General features: G+C 34.6%; 1 protein-coding gene across 1 annotated transcript in view; it reads right to left on the minus strand.

The window, feature by feature from the left end:
* LOC126967081 (insulin-like growth factor-binding protein complex acid labile subunit) overlaps positions 1–20,542 on the minus strand; it is a 316,436-nt gene extending 295,894 nt beyond the window's left edge. The window contains exon 1 of the mRNA XM_050811460.1: positions 20,313–20,542. The gene's annotated coding sequence lies outside the window, so the exon portion shown is untranslated. The remainder of the gene's footprint in view (positions 1–20,312) is intronic.
* Positions 20,543–22,035: the final 1,493 nt, after the last annotated feature.

A 22,035-nucleotide genomic window follows, 5' to 3' on the forward strand; every position in this document is an offset into this window, starting at 1 on the left:
CTCCGGCGCAGGTAATTACATATTACCGCGACGGCTGACCCTGCCTATAGGTATAAAGGTGCGCACAGATTGATGAAGTCAAAGTCAAAATATCTTTATTCATTGAATTTATATTTGATCATTTTGAATCATCAATTTTTGGTTTCTTTTAATAATAAGAGCTACATAATATATATATGAAGTGCTAGTATTCATTAGAAAAAATGATCAACTATTTAGTTACTCTGATAGTAAACGCAGAAAAAATAAAATATGTTTCACGCAGCATACAACGGCACTTTTTGGTAATAGTATATGTAATATAGCTCCTCAGCTATATAATAAACTACCAGCATCATTAGCGGACCAAAACTTAAATATTAACTATTTTAAAAATAAAATTAAGAAATTTTTAATGGCGAAGAAATATTATTCAATTAAAGAGTATTTAACAGACATGAATCTATAGTCATTAGAATAAGTTAATTCAGATATTATTTCAAATTAACATTTTTAGTAAACAATTTTTATTTTTCACATTTTCATTATTTTATGATGGATAGACTTTTATGAATAATTTGGTTTTTATGTTGTATGTTTGTCACGGTAAACTTAGAGTAAGAATTGTAAAATATTATTTTTGCATGCCTACCCGGCATATTGTTAGCACCTATGATTATAATGTAACACCAATGTAGCCACTCAATCTATGCAATTAAATGACTTGATTTCATTTGATAATGTAATTTGTAAAAATAATATTACTGTAGAAAATTATAATGTTTTGTTTTATTAAAACAGAGTTAGAGCAAGTTCATTCCTAAGCATTTTTATCATCTACGTAATGTAATGCGTTATTTTATAGTAGTTAGCTTTTTTATAGAGTTTTCGTTTAATTGAATTTTTTAATTTGATTACTGGCAGATTAAACATATCACTTGGGAGTTTATTATAAAAACAGGTAAAACGTACAATGATATGTATCATGGTATAATAATATACTCCGCCTGGTATTCTCTTCCGTGACAGCTGGTTCACGTGATTGGCCCAAGAATACGTCATCAGTTGCGATGGCTGTTCTCAAACTATTTTCGAGTGAAACAACGCTATAGATGTACAATACCGATGAAATGGCGAGCTGTCAGTATGACATATATATATTAAATCGTGACGTAGTCTTAAGGGTGGGAAGAGAACACCAGGAGTTTATTATTATAACATGAAATGCATGCAATGCAATGAAAGAACGCCATACACATTGCTACAATGTATCATGAAAGGTAACATACTTTGTAACAATTACACATAGTTTGGACATCTTGTGCGCGCAAAATGAGCATTTCACGCGCACGTTACGAGCATTCGAAGCCGCGCGTTCCGTGACTTTTCGGTTTATCGAACTCGAAAATTATGTGGAACCCACAAAATTAAAACTATTTAAAAAAAATCTTATGAAGATGCGAAAGAAGGTCAGAAATAGCAAATTGGTAGCAATGAGGGAAGTAAACTGTAACAACAAAAATTGAAACTGTTCGCGATATAATGACGGAAACGGACGCGGGAGGTGCGTAGTGAACGCGCGGTAAGAACATGGAATGAAAGTTTGAATGATACCTTTCATGTTACGTATCACCAGTCTGTACGCACCCTTAACATATCGTGCCACGTCTCGAGAGACGCACCGCCTCACTGTCTCGGTGACACCCTTTGTCTACTGACCACTGAATTCTGTTGAATACCAATTTCTTTCTGTTTGAAATATGAAGAATACCTATATTTAAAATGTTTATACGATAAAAATATCAGAAAAAATAAATTTTAGGTTTACGGTTTTTAATTCTGACGATATTATGCCATGGTATGTAGCTAATATTATAACAAGTAACTATTTAATTATGTTATATATGAATAAAGGTTGCGTTCAGAATCCATCCCTGAAATTGTCAAAGTCCGATGCAATGGTGATTTTATAGATAAATAGGTTTTAAATTCACTGTATTTATAATAGCCACTGGTCAGTCACAATTCGAATACAATTTAATATGGAGGTTTTTATTAATTTGTTCGAGAACAACCATATCTTGTCATTAATTAATTAATGATTGTGAAATATCTTTTATATACATTTTAAATTTGTCAAATCTAACAATTCATGCGAGCTGTTATCATCGTAAAAACTGTATGCACTAATTGGCGTGTTAAATTTGAATTATATTATAGACTATTCGTTCCCGCCCGCTTCGCTGGGCGAATTTTAAAAAGAACGAACGTTGGAATTCAAAAAATAAATAGCCATAAATCAATTTCGCATCGAATGGTGTTAGTTTCATGTCGATACGATCAGTGGTTTAGGCGTGATTGAGCCTTAAACAAAGACTCTTCTTTCATGATTAGATCAGAGAATTAAATGAATAATGTAAACTGAATAAGTATTCAAAGGCACTTACGCCTGTGATGAGAAGAAAGAGTGTTTGATTGAAGGTCCTACAAAAACGTAGCAAAGACTTAGGTAAACCAAAAATATTGAAGTCAAAATTTAAGTTATCTTATCAATACCTTCATCTGAACGAGAAATTTGAAATGAGTAAATATTTATTTGTTTTAATTTTGTATGCAAACTGTAAGACAGAAATTTCAAAAAAGTAGGCATAAATCTATTACAATAGGTCAGTTTCATCTATCAAAATCAAATTTTTGAGTTTGATATTTAAAGAGCTTTTACCTTAAGGCGCGGACTGACTAGGATTGTAAACGCTACAACCAACCCTACATTATTTGTGTTGGTCATGTGGCTAAGCTAAGCAAATGGGCATTTATTTTACTGGTTTTCTTTTGTTTATTCAAAATTTACATAATAAATTGAAAAATTGATCGGTTAAAGTTTTAGAATAATACTAATTCTATTCAATTCTTTAAAAAAGAATATTGTTATCGCTTAAAATTCGGAGATTTGTGACTCCAAAGTTTATTTTTGGGAGGCAACTTCCAAATTTTTTATTGGATATTTCAAATTATATATAAATATTCTATTCGGTTAAAAATTATCATTAGATCCTTCTTTGTGCACTGTATTTTTTGCGTCGGAATATTTTCATTGCGTTATGTTGTAATCGACTCCCTAAGAAACCAATTTTTGTTGATATTGAGGTATGACCGCGCCTTAAGAAATACGGATTCAATACTAATTTGTTACATAAGTAAAACTAAAACAAAATTTTATGAACGATGCGGGACTCGCACCCGCAATCTCTCGCGTTCAGTGCGAGCGCTCTTTCCAATTGAGCCAACCGTTCGAGTGACGTATCGTTGATAAAATCTTACATGCTTTGTCAACTCTCGGATTGTGGCATAATCTACAGGCTCTACTTTACAGTTGATAACCTGCTCAACCCCAATATTTGTATATTAGGAAATTGATTTGAGATGTCGCTCTTGCAAATTCAAACAATTTTATTTGTTATCACATTAAAAAACAAATTGTTTAGTAATTTGTTATGAAAACATGAGAATTAGTTATATTTTCAAAATTAAAATCATAGTTTTATTATCTGTGTGTCACGTGAACGAAAACGCCGACCACCATTTTGTGACGTCACTGACACATAGCAGAAACAATTTAAATTTTTACCAACACACCAACGATACAGACTATAAAAGGTCATTTTTATATTTATAAAAATCATTAAGGATTGCAGTGGACATTTGACGTTTCTTTGTTTATGTTATTATGACGTCACAATCATGGCGGTCTTTTTCGGCGCGACTAATTGATCGTTTGAATTTAAAACTTTTATAGCATAAAGTGGACTGTGTGTTGCATGTCGCGTGACGGTCGGGCGGCGCCTATAGTTCGCATTTTTTTCCATTGCCATTCCAATTTTCCAAGAATATAATTAAGATTGATAAAGCGATTTTTATACCCTTAATGGAATATTATTCCAACAATTTAAGTTAAATGTCTATAATTTGAAAAAAAGTTTCACTTTTACCGTGGTTTCATAAAACCACACAATACTTTTTTTTAATTTATTTTAAAAATTCGATGAAAAGCCTATTATTAGTGTAGGTATATTAGACCCGAACGTATAACAGCCCTCCAATATTAATTAATACAAGCACTTTATTTCGGTAAAGCGGGACAAACGAACCCTTAAAGATGAGAAAGAGCAATTTGTGGACTAAACACCAGAATTACCTTTATTGCTCGTGAAGCACCGAGCAGGTAATTCGCTTCAGTGGTATAAAACAGCCGCTTCAAGTGTAAACTGTTAAGGCGCTGTCTGCAACCAATACATTCGCAGAAAGAATAAGAATTTTAGAAGATTTTCTGAAGACGAGATACTAGTATACAAATGATTCAAGTTTTCTTTAGTGTTAATAACGCCAATATTTGTTTTTAAACAATTCGACACGTGTTTCGCCTCTACACGAGGCATCCTATGGACATGTTGTCTCGCCAAAATCTGGCACGAGACTGAAGAGACGTGAAACTTAAATCATTTGTATAATTATGGATTTCCGCAAAGTAACGCCTACTTCAATAAATTTTCTAGAGATACTGGTAATATATTTATTTTATTTATTATTTTGGAAACAACTACATATCATATAGATAAAAAAAAGAAAGAAATAAGGACGTAGGGATGTACCGCTAGACTGTTTCATTTTGTACACATTTTATTTATGACAGTAAGGGACGAGACGAGCTGAACGTTCAGCTGATGCAGTGCACTCAGGATTCTTGAGCTGTTCTATATATATACTAGCTGACCCAGCAAACGTTGTATTGCCATATATACTAATTAAAAAAAAATTTGGGTTTAAAAAGTAGATGCAACAAAGATTCTCAGACCTATCAAATTTATAGTACTACAATAATTATTGTATTCGATTGCCATCTTGCAACCCTATATCGGATTTGTGGATGGAACAGAATAATATAAAATCGAGATACAAAAAAAGTTGTAGATTGTAGAAGGCCGAAAATTTGAAGTTATATCCATTTTTTGATGCTGAACCATAATAAAAAAAAATTAGGGATGGAATACCCTTAACATTTAGGGGGATGAAAAATAGATGTTGTTCGATTCGCAGACCTACCCAATATGCACACAAAATTTCATGAGAATCGGTCAAGCAGTTTCGGAGGAGTTTAACTACAAACACCGCGACACGATAATTTTATATATTAGACATATAATATAATAAAAATGGTCTTTGTTTGAGGCTTATCACGCCTAAACCACTGATCGTATCGACATGAAACTACCACCATTCGATCCGAAATTTATCATTATGGCTACTTATAATTTTATTGTATTTGTTTCTGGGTCGATGCTTAATTAACTGGAATTGTAAAATTAATGATACAAACACATGATTACAAAAAAGGCAATGTGCAGTATAAAATAAAATCGTATATTATTGTCACGTCGAATATAAATTTGCTAAAGATCGAGTTCAATGTTAATTCAACAAAAGACCTCTATCAGTTAAATTATCCATGATTAACTGATCGTACCGACATGACACTACCATCATTCGATGCGAAATTTATCCTAGATGGTTTATGGCTACTTATTTTTTGAATTCCAACGGTCCTTCACTAATTTATTTGCTTCTAAATGGGAACGACTAGTAGTTGATAGATAGTTGGTAAAATAAATATAATTATTGCTATTTATGTATCGTCAAGTGTTTCATTAGTTCAGAACGTTCAAACGATGCTGTGTCGTTACAGACTCTCCCCCCCCCACCTCTCTCTCCCCCATCGCCCGCGGCCACGAGCACATGTTCTCAGTTAGCGGTAAATACAACGTGTTTATATTCTTTCAGGATATTTATTTTATGAGTTCAAGTAACTAGGAACGTTTGAGTATATCGTAGTGTCTGGTTCTCTATTTAATGTGTCGATACTTTTTATAATAATTACTTAAAATAGAAGTAAAATGTTTTTTTTTTTCATGAAAATAAGGGACGAGACGAGCAGGACGTTTTGTCTGATGTAATTGATACGCCTTGCCCATTACAATACAGGATTAAATTCTGAGCGGCACTACAACTGCGCTCGTCACCTTGAGACATAAGATGTTAAATCTAATTTGCCCCATAATTTCTCTCGCTACGGCGCCCTTCAGACCGAAACACAGTCGAAATAGGCCCTTATAGGCTCCTTTGCATCCTGTGCAAAGGAGCCTCCCACTGGTAAAAGCACTGGTTATGTATCATAAGACCTGTGGAGGTATAGCAAGGACGATACGACATGGGAACCTTCAAAAAAAGCGCGTACACCTTGGCCGGCAACGCTCATGTGATTCCTATGGTGTTACAAAAGAATGTGAGCGGCGGTGATCACTTAACACCAGGTGATCTATACGCTCGTTTGTTTTCCTTTTCCATAAAAAAAATTACAGAAAGCTGCTAGACCCACTTCCCACATTACAATATTCTTAGGCTAAGATCTAAAGAGCGTACTTGGAGACTTACTTACATTTCTCAAACTTTATTTACGTAAAACTTATATGAATAACTACACAAATTTCTAATTGCTCTAACAGAAATAATAAAACAAGAAAATAATATGTTTACATTGTTGAATAACCAAACAAATTTAGTCCCAAAACCTTTGTTACGTGTATTTTCCGGGGGTAATACGTCACAACAGCCGACCAATCACAGCGCGTCATTTCATGGGAGGAGGGTATAAAAGAGCGGTTTCCGGCTCATTTGACACCTCCCGTTTGTGATCATCCTTCTGACGTCGCCAAGTCTCTATTAGACAGCACCTTCTGTGCATTCCCAGCGAACACTCAATAGGGAGTGCCGCTTGCGCCTCTCTTCCCCGAGAGATGGTCGCCTACGATGAAGGCTTAGAGGGCACACTGCCCAAAGCCGACCTCAGGTGGTGTTTAGTGGGTAGGCACTTAGGTTCTTACGTGAGTCCCACATAACCAACGCAGCCTTAGGCTGCGTTGGTATGCATGAGCATTCACCACCTCCCTCCCTTCGTAATCCCGGAGGGTAGCCCTTTCCCATTGACTGGGCGCAAAAAAAAAAAACAAACTCATTTGATTCAGTCTCGTGCCAGATTTTGGCGAGACAACACGTCATGAGGAAGCCTCGTGTAGAAGCGAAACACGTGTCGAATTGTTTAAAAGACAAATATTGGCGGAATTAACACTAAAGAAAACTTAAATCATTTGTATAGTCAAAGTCAAAAAATCTTTATTTACTGTAAAACTTTATAAGTTATTTAGTGCAAGTCAAGATGAACTACAAAAGTTACAATAGCATTCAAATGAGTATAACAATATTCATTAACAAAATTTAGAACATTAATTCCAACTATCTTTATCATTCAAATAATCTTTCACATTATAATAGGCCTTAGATGTAAAATTATTTTTTACGATACATTTAAATTTTTTAATAGGTAACATTTTAATTTCATTTGGGAGTTTATTATAAAATATAACACAATCCACTTTAAAAGATTTAGCAATTTTACGGAGCCTAATAGATGGAATTGCGAGTTTATGTTTGTTTCGAGTATTGACACTGTGTACATCACTATTCTTTTTAAATTGGCTAATATTTTTATGGGCGTATAGGAGGTTCTTGTATATGTACTGGCATAATATTTATTTCACTAAACTTTTCTCTCAATGAATCCCTTGAACGCATTTTATAGACTGCTCAAATTGCTCTTTTCTGCAGCACAAATATGTTTTCAATATCTGCAGCCCTACCCCACAATATAATTCCGTAAGACATGACACTATGAAAGTAGCTGAAATATACAAGTCCAGCCATTTCAACATCTGTCAGCTGCCTAATTTTTTTTATCGCAAATACTGCAGAGCTAAGTCGATTACATAAGTTTTTTATGTGAACACTCCATTGTAGCTTAAAGTCTAATGTAATGCTTAGGAATGTTGTCGTTTCAACTACATCAAGTTTGTCATTATTAATTTTTATAGGTGTTGGTTGGTGCTTTATATTTGGAAGGGTAAATCTTAAACATTTTGTTTTCCTTTCGTTTAAAAGTAAGTTATTAATTATGGATTTCCGCAAAGTAACGCCTAATTCAATATTTTTTTCATATGAATAACAATAATTGTGTACCAAAAAATATATTTTAGTGTAAAAAAGCGTCCGGCTCCATTTTAATGGATCTTAAAGTGACTCTACATTTACCAATAATATGTTAATACGAGTAAAACATTTATAGCAATTTTTATCAAGCAGCTCGTGCTTCTTACACTGAAATACATTGTTTTAATTCAAAATTATTTTCAACTTCTTTATGGTTATTAAAATTAAATAAAAAAAAAATTAACGATGCGGAACTCGAACCCACTACCTTTCGCGTTCCGAGCGAGCGTTCTTCCACTGAGCCAACCGTTCAAGTGACGAATGAGCGTGTGTTCTGAATTCAAACTTAAGTTTATTCAAAAAATGTTTTAAATTAAATTAAAACAAATTTTATAGATTTAAAAGAGCGACATCGCAATTAAATTTTTCTAATATGCAAATATTGGGGTTGAGCAGGTTATAAAAGGCATTTATTTTCTCAAAATTGATTCCTTAAGAATTCTTTTTGACGTCATTTCTAATATACTAGATACTACCACCGCTTCGGAAACAAATGGCCCTCTGAGAGAGAAGAAGTAAATGAAGTACCAACTGTAAAGTAAATGAAGCCACAACCTGAGAGTTGAACAAGATAAGAAGAACAATTAAGAACAATTTATCAGATTTACCAATGATACTTCGCGATAGAAAGCGAGAGGTCGCGGGTTCGAGTCCCGCATCTTTCATAAATTTTATTTTCAAATTTCATTGTGTAATTCACCCCAGAAGTGAGGGTTATCATTTTAAGAAATAATTTTTTTTTTTAGATTTATTTATCTTAAATACTTTATTACTTATAAATTGGTTCTTAATGACCGCACACCTGTAACACAGTACCTAGTAAAAGAGTTAAGAAATGAAAATATGATTTAAATGGCCCGTAACGACTCATATTCTATGTACAAATTCTACGAATTAACACCACGTCCATCCTGCTCTAAAACATACAAATAGAAAGAGAGAGGACACAATACAGATGACAAACAACAATATACTCGAGCACGCAATTAGCCACTGTAATCTTAAGAACATAGGTTTTATATTTCCGCGTGGTGCCGTGGAGGTGTGATGGTCCGTTAGTAATTATGAGGCAAGTTATAATCAGTTGACGGTGCGGAGTTAATTTGTTTAAGAAACTTGCTAATTAAGTTGCATACTGATCAAGTATCTACTAATAGAAAGATGTCCATCGGCCACGTCGTGAAGTTTTATTCTTGTTTACACAGTACATTCATAATATTTAAAAAAAAAAAAACAGAAAAAAATATTTCACTTTTTTATGACTATAAGACGAACAGGACGTTCAGCTGATGGTGATTGATACGCCCTGCCCATACAATAGAGTGCGCTCAGGATTGGCACTACAATTGCGCGCGTCACCTTGAGACATAAGATGTTAAATCTCATTTGCCCAGTAATTTCATTTTTTTTAATAGGAGGACAAACGAGCGTACGGGTCACCTGTTGTTAAGTGATCACCACCGCCCACAATCTCTTGCAACACCAGAGGAATCACAAGAGCGTTGCCGGCCTTTAAGGAAGGATTATGCCTTCACTAGCTACGGCGCCTTTCAGACCGAAACACAGTACTTAATGCTTACATATTACTGCTTCAAAGTAGAAAATGTTACGAAAAAAATAAATTTCCGAACGACTTTGCTGAAAGAGTTTCTTACATGGTAAGGTGGCACTTGAAAAACAGTGTGAAAAAATACCACGAATTTATTGACGATTCTCAATAACTCGTGTTGAAATTCATCAAGATCATTTGGTCTCTAGAAAGACACAAATAATGAAACGTACATTTCGTATACAAAGACTAAAACAGGTTTTTGTCTTACTTAGTCGGTTAAAAAGGAACCTACAAAGATAATAGTAAATAATGCACAGAGTACCTACCGCAGTAGTCTCCTACCGCATCTATCACGGGGAGTGTTCCGAAGAGCTGTTAAACCTGATTCCTGCCGCCGAATTCAACCTGCGCACGACACGCCACAAGTTAGGATTTCATCCCCACCATCTGGATGTGTGGCGGTGCTCCACAGTGCGGTTTTCAAGGAGCTTTCTTCCTCGTACTACAACGCTGTGGAATGAGCTTCCTTGTGCGGTGTTTCCGGGACGATACGACATGGGTACCTTAAAAAAGCGCGTACACCTTCCTTAAAGGCCGGCAACGATCTTGTGATTCCTCTGGTGTTGCAAGAGATTGTGGGCGGCGGTGATCACTTAACACCAGGTAACCCGTACGCTCGTTTGTCCTCCTATTATATTATATTTCCCATTCCCAATTCCCGTTCCCAATATACTATCTACAGATAGAGATAAATTACTACCTTCTACTGTCAGTAATTAGCGTACTTCAGTCAAGTCAAGTACGTGATACTTCCAAGAACACATCAATAACGAACTGTTACGGTTGGCAGCTGACTGGTGTTGTGTTGTGGCGTGTCGGAGACCGGGTCGAACTCGCGTCCCGCACACGATCCTTTAACGACTTTAAATAGAACTTAATTAGATTCACCACATTTGTGGGGCGTGTTTTTATGTCTGCATGACGGGTTTACTCACTGCACGAAACATAAACGAATCGAAATTGAAGTATAATTAATTATAACCTTAAAATAATGGTGAATTGTAAATGCAACTGAATTTAAGAAGGAAGCATTTTAAAAACAAGTTAAAAGTAAATGCATTTGCTGTTTTAGTAAAGATAATCCGTGGGAACTTATAAATTTGGTGCAAATATATGTATCAGAACACAGTGGGTAAACACCGTATCTCACAAACTGACAGCAACTCATAAAACCAATAAAAACGAAATGTTTATTTTGAATTTCGAACTGACACCGCCATGACAGCTGTCCGCCGGCCATTATCCTCTTATAAAACATTTAAAAAGTTACCTCAAACTGAACAACGTTTTACGGTGTTTTTCTAAATTCAATTTTGTAACGGTCGATTAATTCCCGCGCTTTTGCTTCCACGTTTGATAAATAATGGAGCGTATAATATCGTTGTTTACGTTAAAAAACACATGTTTCCGAGAGGCATTATAAAAAACAGACGACCGCGGCCGGGGATGACGGTTTCGTGTGCGCCATGGCTTTGAGTTTTTGTGGGACGTTTCAAGAGCCACACCTGCCGTTCGAACTTCTTAAGTGAAAACCCATTAACGAAACATTAAAATGGTTAATGGTGTAAATAAACCTGAGTTTCGTTCCCCGGCCTTGTGCCTGTTCGGCGGGGACGGGAGGTGGGGCGGTGAGGGGCGGGCACACATTCACATCAATCATGTGAGCTGTGAAGTCAATTGCCGCGCTCTACTCACGACCAAATAATTAATTACCATTCTCTAAGATTTTGGCTTCATTCCTTAAGACGTAACTAAATACAAAATAAAAGCACAATGCGTAAAGAATTACTCAAAAAATAAAGAGGTACTATTTCAGTTAAAGCTTACTGCGCTCTTTATTTTGCAGAAGAAAATGTTTCTTCCCGTTTAATCTCAAACATCTTCTTATAATATCTATCTATATACCTATATATAAGAGATTTCCATCGATAATTGACTCATTACCATATCTCTGGAACCATAAAGCGTATAGACTTGAAATTTAGTTGTAGTCTACCTTTCGCTGAGTAGAGGTCATCTAAGAACAGGTTTTACAAAACTCCACATGCAAGAGTTTTTTTTTAATAACAGAACAACTTCTGTCGGGTCAGCTAGTACATATAATATAACTCTAATTTTCCACAAATAAAATTTGAAAAACAAAATTTTATGAACGATGCGGGACTCGAACGCGCGACCTCCGGCGTTCCGTGCCGGTGCTCTGACCAACTGAGCTAAGCGTTTGAGTGACGTATCGTTATAAAATCTTGTATGCTTTGTTCAACTCTCAGGTTGTGGCTTCACCTACAGGATCTACTTTACAGTTGATAACCTGCTCAACCCCAATATTTGCATATTAGGAAATGTCGCTCTTGTAAATCTAAACAATTTGTTATGTTTTTTACAGTGATAACTCTCACTTCTAGGATTTATATGATATTTGTGTATTAATCCCAGACGTGAGGGTTATCACTTTAAAAAACATAACTAATTGTCTTATTTTCCAGTATTTGTCTGTTAATAAATCATACTAAATATAAAGCACTTATAAGGCTCAGGAACTTGAATGCAAAGTCTAACAGAGTTCAAGTCGATTCGAATAACACAATATTTAGTATTCTTCTGATGCATTTCATGAATATGTTCCGCAGAGATGTTTGACCCGATTTCTGCCGCTGAATTGCACCGTCGTACCACACACCGCAAACCAATCCGCACCATCTGAATGTGAAGCGTCCGTTTATGGAATGAATGGTAACTTCCATGTAGGTACCAACTGTTTTTCTATAGATAATTTTCGACGTTGAGCATATAAGAAAAGATGGAGATATTGAAAATTAGATTAATTTTTAAATACCTGTTCCGGCCTGCAACTAACGCAAAAGAGCTCGCTATATTAAGGCTGGGGACAGAACCGATGGCCTTGAGGAATCGAGCGGAGCCTACCTCTCTCGCACAAGATCGCCATAGTTTTAATTAAAAATTAGAAGCATTGTTAATTTATTACAATCAAAATGCAATTTTCTTCACAAAACTAACTATGTCATGTATGGCAAATAGTATTGGTACAATTATTAAATTATTGTAAAATTTTATCTAGATTAGCATGGCTCCAACTGTAAAAGTTAGGGGTTTATTCTGGTTATTTTGTTCGCACTGTTTATTAAAAATAGAAATGTAAAGAATTTTCTACTCATATTCTGTAGATAAATAATTATTTTTTATAAAAATATAACCTTTATATAAACCGTCAAGAAATGGTTTCAATTATGCGCTTTTTTGGTGATTTCTTGGGATAGCGGCCTTAATGCTGTGTTTGGAGCATTGTTAAGTTAATACAATATGAGTTTTATGTTTAATCGAACCGATACGGAAGCCGTAAATACAGTTTCGACTTGAAGAATAAACCCCGAGAAACACCAGCCAGCCACTAAGGTAAATATGATGACTTGAATGAGGAAGCCGATTCGCATAAACTATCAAGGAATTAGCGAAATAGTTTAATGTCAGCATACTCATAATACTGACCCGATTGTATCAAATCAGTAAAATACCAGTTTACCAGTGGGAGGCTCCTTTGCACAGGATGCTGGCTAGATGATGGAGACCACAACGGCGCTATTTCTGCCGTGAAGCAGTAATGTGTTTCGTCTGAAGGGCGCTGTAGCTAGTGAAATTATTGGGCAAATGAGACTTAATATCTTATGTCTCAAGGTGACGAGCACAGTTGTAGTCAAAATAAAAAAAAAAACAAAATCAAAATATATTTATTTTCTCTCACAATAAAAACTTACAATACCCAGTTCACTAAAATCATTATTGATACATTGTTATAATTGTGAGAGACGGGCGCTTGAATTAGGTAACAAATACCTGTGCTACAAGTCACCGGGCTCCCAAAGCACATGAATAGAAGTGTCACCACTCAGAATTTTTGGATTTTTCAAGAATCCTGAGCGGCACTGCACTGTGATGGGCAGGGCGAATCAAATACCATCAGCTGAACGTCCTGTTCGTCTAGTCCCTTATCGTCATACAAAAAAGTTTGATCAACGGGTGCTCAATGATTCAAATGGCCTAGAGAGAGAAGCTGGCGTTAGAGATTGCCTTATGTTGGAAAAGATGTTGATTTACAGTAGAGAATAAACGTGTTACAATGTGTGTGAAATATAAGAAGTAATGTGACGTCATCGACACGTTCTGAGAAACGATAGCGAACAGCTAACTCCGTGCCGATAACATAAACAACACATCTACGATAGCCTGCTTCTTGTTCGATAAAATATAACAGCGTAATATATCTTAACTAATACCCACTAGATATTGGCCATATTTATAAAGTCTTACCTACATTGGACTGGAAAGAAATAAACTTATTCAATCAATAATGTGAATCACGGACGAGTAAAAAAAGAAGGACTCCGCGCCGTGATATTAGCAAGTGAAGCACCGTTATGCTAGTGTGTGTGCAGTTACAGGGGATACTAGTTCCACAATTTTTTCTCCCATAAATAATCATATATGGCCACAAATACTTATAAAGTATCGTTTTTACACTTTTTTACAACGGCATTATAAAAATATTTTATTGAGACGCAAACTGATCTGTCAGAGACGATGACAATTCTCCTAATGGCCGCCTATCGGCCTGTAGTAGTGTAAGTGTGTGCGTGGGGCTGTGTATTTACACGTTAATCGGCTTGTTTTGGTGCTACAGTGTTATGTAAGGTGACACGGAGTCCTTATTTTTTTGCTAGTCCGTGAATGTGAATAGTAAAAAAACCTTTAATTTCTTTCAAATAATTACAAAACAAAATAAGACTTCATCATCATCATCTCTCAAGAAACTCTCCCAAAATTCTTTTTTTAAGCTGTTTTTAATAAAATATACAAAATTGTACATCATCATCATGTTATATATTTTAAATAAATAATAGTTGAAAAAAACTAAAAAACACGTTATTATTTAAAATTCAACAAAAAAATAGAAAATAATTTTTTTTGAATTTTAATTGAAAATAGTGTAAAAAATATATTTTATTGTAAAAAAGCGTGGGGTGTAGAAGAATTATTATTTGAATAATATCTTAAAAAGCAATTTTAGTAAAATTTTCTATAAAAGCGTATTTTTAAAACTATTAAGTACTTTAACATCAATTCCCACCTTATCGACTTTACATAAAATTTATATAAATTGACAAAAATCTAAGTTTACAAATTGAATAATGGAATAATCTTATCAAATTAGTGTATTTTCATCGGTCCTCGATAAATGTACAAAGTTTGAATGAAATGTGGCCGTTTAAAGTGGGTCAAAATCGCGTCTTTAGACGCGATTTGGAGTCAGTTACAAACATACAAGTGAAGCTAATATAAAGCGTATTAAAAAGTATATAAATGTCACGTATTGCACTCTCTACTCCACTATAGGGTCAGTCGGTCGCCGGGTTGGCTATATAATAAGGTAATTATGGCACGGTTAAGTAATATAGTAACATCGTTTCGTATGAAAATGATCTGAAAATTCGGTTACGTCCTTGCCAGATAAGATAAAACACGTCCGGAAAAACTTTTAATGGCTGTTGTTTATTAAGTTAGGTAGACGTACGACCTTATCAAGATGTTGCCGCTGTTACGGAAATATTACATTGGATCTCATTATGCTAACGTTGTATTTCTACGATCATCATCATTATCACGAAGACATCCACTGCTGGACAAAGGCCTCCCCCAAAGATTAACGACGATCGGTCCTGCGCTGCCCTCATCCAACGTATTCCGGCGATCTTGACCAGATCGTGGGTCCATATTGTGGGGAGCCTACCAACACTGCGTCATCGTTTGTGGTAGCGCGGGAGGAGATCGGGTGGTGCTATTTTGGTGCGACCACACACACACACACACACACGATCACTGCCGGACAATTGGGAAATTAAGACAATATTTATTACAATGGGAAGGCTACAACAACTGTCCAAATGTCACGAGGGGCCGCTGAAAACCAGTGTTGTGTTGGTGTCTTCTGCACTGACCAACAAAGTACTGAGTCAGCTCCTTTTAGCAGGGAATCACGCCCCGCACTGTTCATTTAATTTTTTTTTATACTTAAATATTTTTTGTTACATTTAATTAAATTTATTATTTTAAGATTTTTACTGTAAATTGAAGGTTTGCTGCGATTATTGCTAATAAAGTGTTTCTATCCTATTCTATTTCCATATTTTGGTTAAACTCATCAATCTATAAGACAACCGATATAGCCGAATGGTTAGTGACTCTGACTACTAAGCTAAAGGTGCCAGGTTCCAATTCCGGTAGGTGCAATCATTTATATGAATCTTTGTCCTCAAACATCCTTTCATATGTTTGTTTCCGAGTCAGTCGTTTATATGTGTTTATGAAAGTGTAAGTAAGTATATTGTATTAAATATAGGTATCGTTGTCTTGTTTAGGGCAAGATAATTTGTGTAAAAGTGTGTTAATATTATTATTATGTACTTATTAGGTCCTTACATATGTAATTGGCGTTTTGTATGCAGCACTGGTGCCACGGTGAATCTCATACTCGCAAATAACACGAAACATATTTCAAGTTTTCTATTTTGTAAACCGAGTGATGCAAATATGAAAAAACAAATGAATTACGGTAATCGAAACGCAAATGCATGAGTAAATAGCTGTATACATTTGAATTTGGATTACTTATCCCAAGAGGAAATATTTGAGACCAAAATGACCAGTACGTCAAAACGCAAATAGCATATGTAAGGACCTAATATGTTATGCCTATTTCTTCCTAATTTTTATAATTTATGGGTATTGAATGAGACTGATGCGTCATCGGCTTTGTAACGTTTTCAGTTAAAAAGTGATAACTATCACTTCAGAGATTAATTGTATAAATGAAATTTGTAACCAAAATTTATGAACCCGCGGCTTCTCGGGTTTCTTCCGAGCGCTCTTACCAACTGCGCCGGCAGTTCGAGTATGCATGGGTCGTAAATTTTGGTATATATTGTTCAACTCTCAGGTCTCTCTTTGTTGTTAGATTACCGACCCCAAGAAAGGAGGAGGTTTCCAATTCATCGGTATTTATGTTTGTTACCTCAGAACTCTCGACTAAATGAACCGATTTTGATAATTCTTTTCAATTTCGGGTCACATTGCAATTTATAATGGGGTTTTCGTAAGTTGCGCTTCAGGTACGGGACCCAAAGTAATATGGGTCAAACTTGTCGAAAGCATGATTTTAAAGTAAAAATTAGGAAAGTATTAAGAGTGATAACAATATAAGTAATATGATTCAATCAATATGTCCTACTATATTATATATATATATATTGTGCGTGTGTTTGTCACAGATCTCGTCCTTAACAGCAATGGTTTAAATTCTCAATTCAGTCCATATATACTTCTCTTTCCCATGTGTATGTTAATGAACTCCTCCTTACGGCTGGACCGATTTTCAATTTAAGACTAGTCATGCACAACGTCTGTCGGGTATTAATATCTATATAATATGTCTAACATTTTTTTTCTATGAAAATAGGGGACGAGACGAGCCGGACCTTCAGCTGATGGTAATTGACAACGACAGGCCCATTTACAATGCAGTGTCGCTCAGGATTCTTGAAAAACCCAAAAATTCTGAGCGGCACTACAACTGCGCCCGTCACCTTGAGACATTAGATGTTAAGTCTCATTTTCCCAGTAAGTTCACAAGCTACCGCGCTCTTCAGACCGAAACAAAGTAATGCTTACACATTACTGCTTCACGGCAGAAATAGGCGCCGTTGTGGTACCCATAATCTAGCCGGCATCCTGTACAAACTAGCCAACTGGTACATTAGGAAAAATTACAATTTATTTGTGAGCAACAATGCCGGGACGATAGTAAATTGGAATCCATTTTGTTTTCAATAGGTAACTACGCGGTCCACTCACTGTAGTCGAATTCGGAACTAATTTATTTGGCCTTTATTGAATGACATTGCGGTTAGATTCCTATTTCTCATTCATTACGTTCAATGTTAGTTAAGTTGCAGTTGGAGTTAGACTTATGACATTATATTATGACAACCTGTATAGCCGAGTGAATAGCGATCCTGCCTACTCAGCTAGAGGTCCCGGGTTCGAATCCCGGTAGGTGCAAGCATTTATATGATGAATATAGATGTTTGTTTCCGAGTCATGGATGTTTCAATGTATTTATGTATGTTTATATGAATATATTGTATATGCTTAACTTGGGGCAAGATAATTAGTGTAAAAAGTGTGTCAATATAATTATTATTATTATTATTATTACCAGCTGACCCAGCAATCTTTGTATTGCCAATTAAAGTAATAAAATATTCAATAATAAAAATATTGGGTTTAAAAAAATTGATGACGATCGATTCTCCGACCTACAAATATGTCGTAGGTACATAAAATTTATCGTACTACAACCTATTGCGGATCTGTAGATGGAATAGAATAATATTTAAATCGCGATACAATAATAGGTGTTGATCATAGACGGGTGAAATTTTGAAGTTGTATGTATTTTTTAATGATGAATCATAATAAAATATATTTAGGCGTGGGTCACCATCATTATTTAGGGGTATTAAAAATAAATGTTGACCAATTCTCAAACCTACCAAACTAAAAATTCATAAAATCGATTCAGTCGTTTCGGAGTTTGGTAATAAGCACCACAATTATACGAGAAATTTATATATTAGATTGCTACTTAAAACAAAGTGAAATAATTCTAATATTATTCTGGCCGCCATGTTTTCGGCATTTCATTACGAAAACTTTTATCACTAATTTGATAGTTGTTTTTGTCAATGTCTTATCTTAGCCGTGATAATATTTAATACAATATCCACAACCATTAATACCTATGTACATGTTTATAACGGGATTAGTCACAAATGTAGAAATATTCATTATTACTCATAAAAAGTACCTATATAATAATTATAATGCATTTTACTTGAGAAATATTTGATTTCAAATATACGCCTATTTCTGCCGATGCAGTAATGTGTAAACATTATTGTGTTACGGTCTGAAGGGCGCCGTAGCTAGTGACATTACTGGGCAAATGAGACTTAACATCTTATGTGACGAGCGCAATAATTGTAATGCGTTTTTGAGGGTTTTCAAGAATCCTGAGTACTGTTATGGGCAGGGCGTATTAATTACCATCAACTGAACGTCCAGCTCGTCTCGTCCCTTAATTTCACAAAAAAATACAATTCAATAAAAGATATTCAGGCCCACACACTATCTCCATTGGTATGGAAATTTCATCTTAATCGGTTTAAACTTGAAAAGGTGACATAGAGAGACAGAGAGATAATGTTAGGTACCTCCATTTTAACATAAAGGTAAAGGTAAAGATTTTTGCATAAAGGTAGTAGTACCTTTATGGCAACGAATTTGTTCTTTTTAATTCGTATTGCCTGGAAGTTTAATTTTTTCAAGATAAAACGAACCTTACTTGTATCGTATCAAAATCACCTCATTCGTTTAGACTTAAGGTCATAGAAATGACACTCATAATTGTCAAAAGTTATATTGTTAACCATTCACCTTCATTGCGGAAAAGGTAGAGCTTTAACAACTACTCTATATTCTGTTTGTAATTAGAAAAAGTTTTTTACAAATCATTTAATTACAATCTATAGAAAGTATCCAAAATATCAAAACGACATGTTGAAAAATAAATTTAAATAAATTCAAAATTCACAAGATAGAGTGAAGCAGATATCTAACCTGTTCTGTCTCTATCTTGTGACTCTACCTTTTTCTTCATGTAGGTACCCCTGACAACGTGTGTGCAATATTTCATAATTATCGATCGAGCAGCTAAGGAGGGAGAGCGTAACAAACACATTGTTTATTTTATGGACAATCAGATATATTCTGATAATATTGTAAGGTAAGATAGAGTTGATAAGGTAGTAATTACATTAGCCATAAAAAGCTTTAATTTGCTCAAAATTTATTCGTTTCGAATACTTTTAGATGACAATTAAAGTACTATCAACTCGTAGGAAACAAATGGCTCGCTGAGAGACGAAACGGCGCAAAAAACTAACAGTATTTTTGGGCTATTTAAAAAAAATACTATAATCGCTTGTAGTAAGTACTCATTATAATACACGTAAGTATACATAATAAGTTGAGCCAAGAGTACTGGACATAATGTTAATATTACCTTTACCCTAAACTTTATTAACATTTAATCCCGGAAGATTTTACTATCAAGCACTGATTGAAAAATAATTATAGCTCTCACAATTACTATGTTGTGATATCAATAATTTCAAACTGAAGTAACATATGTAATTCAATTCTTCAATAACTTGTTTAAAATATAACCTTGAATAATTATTCATAGATACCTACCGACTAACGAGTCACGCTCGCGTATTGAGAAATACTGAAATACCAAGTTGTTTGTTTGTGCCGAGTTAACGCGCACTTTATTTTGTAAGCAAATTAAATTCTGTTTGTCGTTTGCGGCATGCACTATGGAATGGACCACAAAGTATTTGACACGGCAAAATAATGTTAAGAATCAACATACCTTCGAACCGGCTTCGAATCGCGAATGTTTCCAACTCAAAAACAACTGTAGTTCACTTAGAGAATCAAACACGTTTGCATCACATCACATTTTACACGTAACACTATAGTGATATATCCACACGTGAACACTTGTCGAGTTTTTGCAAACTACGTAATGTAATACGCGGGTGATAGAGAGGCGGGCAACACGTCCACTCTCCGTAACGGCAGATGAACGACTGCAGAATGTGTGAGGGGAACGCCGAATGAATGAATGACGAGTTGAGAACGATCGGATTGGACAAAACGAAGGAGTGAACGGTTCAACGCGTCGCATTTCGCGTGCGTTTAATAATTTAATACGTAATACCTATTTAGGATTATAGTTTAGTAATTAGTTGCAACTTGCACCAGGTAAAAGCACAACTTTTAGCATAGGTTCTTTGCGGCAAGGATTGAAACGGAGCTAGAAACCAATAATTTCGACCAGAAAATTATTGGAATCCAGGATAATCCAGGGTTTTCTTAAATTTTGGATTTTTATTGAACAATTGATATGAGGATTGCTTTTTTATTGCAAAGTTAATATTATTAATTAAAATTTAAATGCGAAATTGTAATTGAGTTTCTTGTCGATTCTTATCAACATGATATTATTGTTCTTTTGTTATAGCTATCTACAAAAAGTAGCTCTTCTTCTCGTCCGTTAATGGCTAACTACTGTTCATGAAATCTTTAATGTCTAGGGACGTAACAGCATGACTTAACACTAGGGGAAATTGATCTTAAAAAAACATTCCAATAGAACCTGTTATCTATTACCGATATGATCTTTTTATAAAAAAAACTAGCTGACCCGACAAACCTTGTTATGCACATAATAAACAAATACTTTTTTTATGAATTTTTGAAGTAAAACTTCTTTAGGCGCGACTTGGGGGTAACTTAGAATTTTTTTCTGACGGAAGTAACGCTCACTAAAAAGTCAATTGAAACAATTTTTTAAGCCGTAATAATTTTATGGTTTTAAAAAAACATTTCATATTGAAATGTTTTTCATGCTCTTATATTTTTTGAAAATCTCCAAGTGTATAATTTGCTTATTTATTACTACTTTTGTAATAAATATTATATAAGTTAACAGAATTTTTCTGACATTTGCGACATTTGCGACATTCGTTAATTTACTTGATAAAATAATATTATTTATTATAAAGGCATTCTTTTATTTTAGGTAGAGAAAATGCAAACTTTGCTCAAAAGATGAAGTTATACCGTTAGCGTTTCCAAGAAAAAAAGTAACAAAAAATCTAACGAAGCTCCTCAGTAATACGTGAGTGCTTATTTGGTAACAAGGCTTTATTGTATGTAATATATTAATGTATTATTTGTTATTTATTCCTAAAGTTAATTATTATTAAGTTTTACTTCTAATCTACTTACAATCTACTAGTAATTCTACTTACAATCGCGCGTAAATATTACACGCACACACCTTTATTCAATAATATTTCATAACATCAAGAATTATTTCGTAAAATAAGCTCCCTGTTGTTAATACATAATGAAATTGTTTCACATCAGAACTGTCAAACCTTGCGTCAATAAATTCTCTCATACAAAACAAATATTGGAAATAAAAATAATAATGGGTCCCAAATCGAAATACAAACTATCCTATCTTTCAAGTTGGACTAAGCTGTACTCCATGAAATCCGTTCACTAGTTTAGGAGTTCACTGG

Source organism: Leptidea sinapis, chromosome 12, assembly GCF_905404315.1.
Source record: "Leptidea sinapis chromosome 12, ilLepSina1.1, whole genome shotgun sequence".
NCBI lineage: Eukaryota > Metazoa > Arthropoda > Insecta > Lepidoptera > Pieridae > Leptidea > Leptidea sinapis.